The following is a 7297-nucleotide window of genomic DNA, read 5'->3' as shown; positions in this document are numbered from 1 at the left end:
GCGTTCCCCGGTCTGGCGGCGGCGTTCCCCGGTCTGGCGGGCAGCGGCGTTCCTGGTCTGGCGGCGTTCCCCGGTCTGACGGGCGGTGGCGTGCGTTCCCCCCCGCGGGCGGCGGCGTTCCCGGTCTGGCGGCGTCAAATTCTTTTTTAAAAAAATATGCCAAAATGGCTTCCATAGTGGTTGTATTATTTTATAATCCCACCGTAAGTGCGTAAGAATTCCAATATTTCCACATTCTCACCCATATTTATTGTTTGCTGTTGCTGCTGGAGTGAGATGGTATCTCACTATTGTTTTGATTTACATCTCTCTAATTGCTACTGATTTTGAGCATTTCCTCTTGTGTTATCCGAAAATCCTCCTTGGTGAAGAGTCTTTTTCTGTCTTTTGTCCATTTTGCGAGTGAGTTGACAATCTTTTTTTTTTTTTTTATTTTGTGGAGGCCCTGTACGCACTGTAGTATTCTATAAGTTTTAGTTATGAGTTCCTTGTCAGAAATAACATTGCTAAATTTTTCTCAATCTGTGGACTTTCTTTTCACCCTATTGTTGGTGTTGTTTTGTTATGTGCCATTGAGTCACCTGTAATTCATAGCAACCCTATGTACATTAGCTCTGAGCCAATTTCCTCAGCTCCAACAGACCTAATCCCATTTTTCTAGTCACGGAATCAATTCATCTCATCCTGGGTCTTCCTCTCCTGCACTATCCCTCTACCCTTTCAAGTATAATGTCCCTCTCTAAGGACTGGTCTCTCCTGGGTATGTGCCCAAATTATGTGAGATAGAGCTTCAAAATCCTTGCCTCCAGGGAACAACTTGATTTCACCCTCTTCAAGACAGACCTGTTGTTTCTCCTGGCAGTCTATGGTATGTTCAACACTCTTCTCTAGCATCCCAACTCAAAGGCAGCAATTCTTCTTCTATCATCTTCAATTATTGTCCAGTTCTCAGGTGCATACCAAGTAATTGCAAAGACCATGGCCTGTATCAGGCACATCTTAGTCTCCAGACTGACATTGTTGCTCCTCAGTACTCTAGAGAGGTCCCTGACAGTAGATTTTTCCCAATGCAATTACTCTTTTGATTTCTTAACTGCCGGTACCAAGAGTGTTGATTGTGTAACCAAGCAAACTGAAGTTGTTAACAATCTCAGTCTTTCACCATCAATCATGAAGCTGCCAATTGGCCCAGAGGTTAAGTATCTGTTTTCTTTATTTTGAGCTTCAATCCATATTTAAGGCTGCAGTCCTTGACCTTTTGCAGCAAACACTTCAGTCCTCCTGAAGTGAGCAAGGTTGTGTAATCTACATAATGCAGGTTGTTGATTAATCTTCTCCAATCCTGATGCCACATTCCTCCTCAAAAAGTCAAGCCTCATGGATTATCTGTTCCACATATAAATTGAAAAGGTATGGAGATAGGTACACCTTTCCTCATCCTGTACCATGCAGTATTTCCTTGCTCTCTTTTGACTATTGCTTCCTGGTCCAAATACAGGCTTCCCACGAACACAAGTTGGTGTTCTGGAATTCACATTCTTCTCAAGGTTAGCCACAATTAATTTGTTGTGATCCACACATTCAAATGCCTTTGATAGTCAAAGAAATACAGAGAAGCCATTCCTCTGGTACTCTCTGCTTTCAGTCAAGATCCATCTAATGTTGGCAATGATGTCCCTAGTCCCAAAGCCTTTGCTAAATGCAGTCTGCATATCTGGCAATTCTCTGCTAATGTTCAAGTTGGTTTTAGATACTCTTCAGCAGGATTTTGCTTATATGTGATATTACTGGTATCGTTCGATAATTTCCACACTCTTGCGTCACCCTTTTTTTGGCATTGTAATAGATATGTATCTCTTTCAGTCAGTAGGTGGGGTAGTTGCCTTACAGACTTCTTGGCATAACCTGGTGAGCATGTCCAGTGCAGCATCTGTTTGCTGAAATATGTCAATTGGTTTTCCATCCATTCCTGTGGCCTTGTTTTTTGCCAATTCCTCCAGAGTGGCTTGAACTTCCTTTTTCATCACCACTGCCTCTTGATCATATGTTATTTCACTAAATTCTTCTGTGTCAGCCAATTCTTTTTAGTGTAGTGACTAGTGTACTCCTTACACTTTCTTTTGATGCTTCCTGAGTCCCCTTGATGCTTTTACCCGATTAGATAAGAGATTTGATACATACAGGATTTGATTTTTAGAAGGTACCATTTATCAATTTTATCCCCTCCTTGCTGGCATTTTTTTTCTATATTTGCAAGCCTATTCATGTCATAGATTTGTTGTTAAGTGTTGTTGAGTCAAGTACGAGTCATAGCTACCCTATGAACAAAAGATCTAAGCCTTGTTCTATAACTATTATCGTTTCTCTAATGTTTATAGTTTCCAAAAGCCTGTTGTGTAAGAAGTGGATGCCAATCCTGCTTCCAAGCCTGTCTTATTCTGGGAGCTCTACCAAACCCTGTTCGCAATGGTTAACCATTATGTCATTTGACACACCAGTAGCACAACATTCAGTTTCTCAGCAACTGGAAGTTATCTCAGTACAGCAAACTGATAGATAAAGTGCTATACCACTTAGAATAATGTTATATCCAAACACACTTATCACAAGTGGCCCTCAGACCCAAATGACTTTTAAATACAAAGGCCCCCCAAATAGGTTGTGATTGACGTAAACAAGAAACTTCCAGCCCACAGCTGATTGTTAACTAAATCCAAGTGACCAATCAGCTTCTACATGATTGTTTAAGGAAACAGAAAACAACCCAGCAATTTACACCCAACTTTTGACTAAATAAAAGAAGAGAGAGAGAGAGAGAGAGCCATGCTCCCAAGCCAAAGGTAGGTGACTCTACTCCGCGGCCCTCAGGCCTGACTTTAATTGCTTTGGGTGAAACATTCTCCTAGGTCGTGTAAACCTGTTATGTCCACTTGCTGTACAGAGGTAACTCGTGGTTGCTGTGAAGCTGAACACCATGACACTGATGAGTCAAATGTGAGAATGGTTAACCGTGGTGCACAGTGTTTGGCGGAGCTCTCCGATTAAAACAAGCTTGGAAGCAGGAGTGGCATCCACTTCCACAATAGCTTGCCTCAGGAAACCCTATGAACCTGGAGAAAGGATGACAGTTATACAGGAGGTGTCCACGACTTTTATTCATAGGGTTGCTATGTGACTCGACAGCACTTAACAACAACAACAACCATCCAAAATCACACATGAGGCTTAGCAAGGCCCAACTGACTTTTAAATACAAAGGCCCTCCCACCAGGTCCTGATTGACTTAAACAAGAGGCTTGATGTTTTCTTTTCTGATGATCTTTATGGGGTTTTTGTTATACTCCCAGGTCTGATCCGTCTCGAGTTGGTTTTCATGTATGGAGTGGATTTGTGGATATAGGTCTTGGGGCCCAGTTTTGCCAGTACCACTTATTAAAGAGGTTGTCATTTTCCCATTTAAAGGGTTTTATCTCTTTGTCAAATATCAATTGGCCATTACCTTATAGAGGTGCAACCATAAAAATGTTAAGAATCAGGACTAGTGATAAGAAGACAGGACGACATGCTAAATCTTATGAAGGAGAAGTTTGCCAGTAACGAGGGCTGAAATCTAAACAGAGTATACAATACCAAGCTTTGTGAAAAACCTTATCTTATGCTGGAATTTAAACCCAGTCCTGAATGAAATTAATACTCTTCTTCAACTCCATATTACTAACTTCTTTCAAAAGCATCAGTGAAGACTGGATGTTAAAGTTAGAAATGCAAAGACAGCAAGTGATGCCTAACTATTCAAAGTGTCCAAGAGCTAAAATTGAAAAAGAAAAAAAACTTATGCTAAGGTGAGTGACCATCAAAGAGGCAATAGAAATAGAAAAGTCCATGCAGATGCAAGTACATTATTCAGTGACCAAAGTATTTGAAAAAAATATTTGATCAAAAGGAGGGAAAATGTAAGTAAAAACCTTACTTCAGAGGCAGCTATGATGTAAATAAAGCAATCTGTGAGCAGAGTATTAATTCCATTTGAAAGTCTGGACCTGAGTATGAATGTTGATTTTAAATTTGTCTTTTCCCACAGTGGTTCCTAAAACCTTGATGTTTACCTAACTTTTTCTTCTGAAATCTGGCAGGAGCTACTAAAATCTATTCAATAGAAAAATAAGAACATGCACACCCATGTTTATTGAGGCTTTGTTCACAATAGCAAAGAGTTAGAAATAACCCAAGTGCCCATCAACAAACAAATGGATAGAGAAGTTGTGGTATATTCACACAATGGAATACTATGCTGCATTGAAAAACAAGGAACTCATGCAATATTATTCTAAATGGGTGACCCTGGAGGACATTATGCTGAGTGAAATATCTCAGTCACAAAAGGACAGGTGCTGCAATGGGACTGACATCAGGGATGGAGTAAGACTGAGAAAAATTGGATAAATTATGTACACTGCATTGGAACAGATGAGGGAGAGAACTGTTTGAAAGTGATATATGATTGGGTATTATGGTTATGACAAAAGTCCAGAATGAAGGTTGCATAGTGGAGTGTACTCAGGGCGGGAGGGGGCCATTCTATACCATTGAATTTTTCTTTTACTTTTCAAAGAGAAGAGCGAATTGGGGGGAAGGGGTGGGCAGGTAGAAAAATGCAACAATGAATGTATAGAAATCCAAAATCTCTGTAAATGTTCATTAAAGTTAATTTTTTAAAAAATTTTTTAAAAGGGGAAATAAAAAGGAAAGGAAGAACAAAGGGAGATTAGTGGCCTAGCGGTAAGAAGCTGCACTGCAATCCCAAAGACACAAGGTTCAAATCCACCAGATGGTCTGCTGGAAAAGGAACGGCAATCTCCTCCTTTGTCAGTCAGATCCAATTCAATAGTATACAACAAGAAAAGAAAAAGAAAAAATTTAAAAAGAAAAATAAGAACATTGACATGAACTGACATATGCAAAACTATGTTCACAGCAACATTGTTTATAATATTAAGATAAAAACAACTCAAGAGTCTTATCAGTAGATGAATGGATAAAGACACTTTGATACTTTCATGCAATGGAGAACCATGCAACACTGAGAAACAAAGAATTCATGAAACACTGCACAATATGCATAAAGCATATGTTGAATAACATAAGTCAATCACAAAAGAACAAATATTGTATGAGACTTCTATTATAAAAAGCTAGAGGAAAGATTATACACAGATATTAATAGAATCATTCTCTGATGGTTACCTTGGATGGTAATAGAGGGGAAGTGAGGAAAACTTAGTTAACTAGATCATGGAGACATATTAAGTTGAGTGAAGAGAAAAATAAGAAAAAGTATATAAATGGAATCATATTATTTTGTTTAGCCTGCTCACACAATATTATGTTTCTGAAATTCTTCTATATTGATGCATGTAGCAGTAGTTCCTATGGGATCAATATATTACATGAATGAATTCCTTTTACAAAAACACCACAGTGGTGCAAACTTGCAAGAATATCTTCAGGAAGAATTGGGATGATGAAGCAGAAGCACAATTGTTCTTTCAAAAATGGCTGCCACTGGACACTCTTTCTGAGTCTTGTGGGGAGCACGTGCCCATGATTAAGATGGCCACGGGTATCCATGCTTCAGGAAATTTCAGGAATTTAAAGTCACACACGTGTGCCATGGCTGAGGCACTGGGTTACCACGGAGCACACCCTTTCAAGATGGCTGTTCTCAGGGGAGCTCTGGTAGCCTAGCGGCAAGGAGCTGCAACTACAATCTCAGAGGCTCACGGTTCAAATCCACCAGATGCTCTGCCGGGGAAGGAGGGACAATCTCCTCCTGTACCAGTCAGATCTGATTTGATGGTACACTCACACAAAAATAATAAAGTAAGATTTTTTTTTAAAAAAAGATGGCTGTTCTCTAGAAGGTCATGCAGAAGTCACTCACATGACACCTGAAAACTCTGCACACATGGACAGCACAAGTCCTACAGGGTGGTGGGGAAGCAGCACGCCCTTCTTGATTGCAGCCCAGCATTCTTTTCTAAGGGCCAAACCTATCTGCCTTCACACCAATTCTGAAGCCCAGGTCTTGGGAGGCTCCCTGAAGGTCTGGGCACAACACCCTAAAAAGATTTTTTTGTGCAGCTTTTCAATTCTGCCATTCTTTTGCTAGAGTGGCCATGAGGATGAACTGTCCAAACATCCAGATAGATACTTGACTTTCTTCTCTACTTTGACCTTCTTCACTCCACTTCAGTCAACATTCTCACAGCCTCACTTCATCCTTGGTGTCACTCTAGGGCCCTGTCTCTCAAGTCTGAAATGCAAACTCTGACCATAACTTCTTTTTGAGGTTCACTGTCCACCTTACTGGCAATGACTGGAATGGTAAAACTGTTTGACCAGGTGTTTAGATCAAGTTTCAATGAATGTAAAAGTAAGAGAACTTGTCTCCCACCTATCAAGATTTTTTTTAATTGTTGTAATCTTTTAAGATCATAGGGAAATTGTCAAGAACCATAGGAGATTAAGAATAATTTTCTGATGCGGTTAATAAAGAAAAACAAAGGTGGGGTGCAGTTCAGAAAATGGCTAATAGCTTAGTATTTAGACAAGCAGGTCTGGACTGCATGGGTGAAACTCAAAGCAAGTCCCACATAAACCATTTGCAAAATGAGAATGATAAAACCAACCTCCTAGGTCTGCTGTGAAGACAATCAGATCGTGTTTATAAAAAATTTTGCTCAAAACAACTATATCATCTCACCCAGTAAGAATGGCAAAATTTAAAAGAACAGCAAACAACAAATGCTGGTGAGGTTGTGGAGAAACTGGAACCCTTATTCACTGTTGGTGGGAGTATAAAATAGTGCAACCACTTTGGAAAGCTATATGGCGCTTTCTCAAAAAGTTGCAAATGGAAATACCATTTGAACCAGCAATTCCACTTGCGGGAATTTACCCTAAAGAAACCATAACCACCACCCAAGCAGATATATGCACACCCATGTTTACTGCAGCTTTGTTCGCAATAGCAAAGAGCTGGAAACAACCCAAGTGCCCATCAACAAATGAATGGATAGAGAAGCTCTAGTATATTCACACAGTGGAATACTATGCAACACTGAAAAACAAGGAACTCATGAAATATCATGCTAAGTGGAAGACCCTAGAGGACATTATGTTGAGTGAAATATCCCAGTCACAAAAGGACAAATATTGCTTAGGGCCACTATTGTAAAAGAGGACAGACATTGGGATTGAGGGAAGACAGAGAAGGGGGGGGGATATACTGCATTGC

The sequence above is a fragment of the Elephantulus edwardii genome, unplaced genomic scaffold, assembly GCF_000299155.1.
Source record: "Elephantulus edwardii isolate Elephantulus edwardi_28Jun2011 unplaced genomic scaffold, EleEdw1.0 scaffold00302, whole genome shotgun sequence".
NCBI lineage: Eukaryota > Metazoa > Chordata > Mammalia > Macroscelidea > Macroscelididae > Elephantulus > Elephantulus edwardii.
This window is presented reverse-complemented; position numbering follows the sequence as displayed.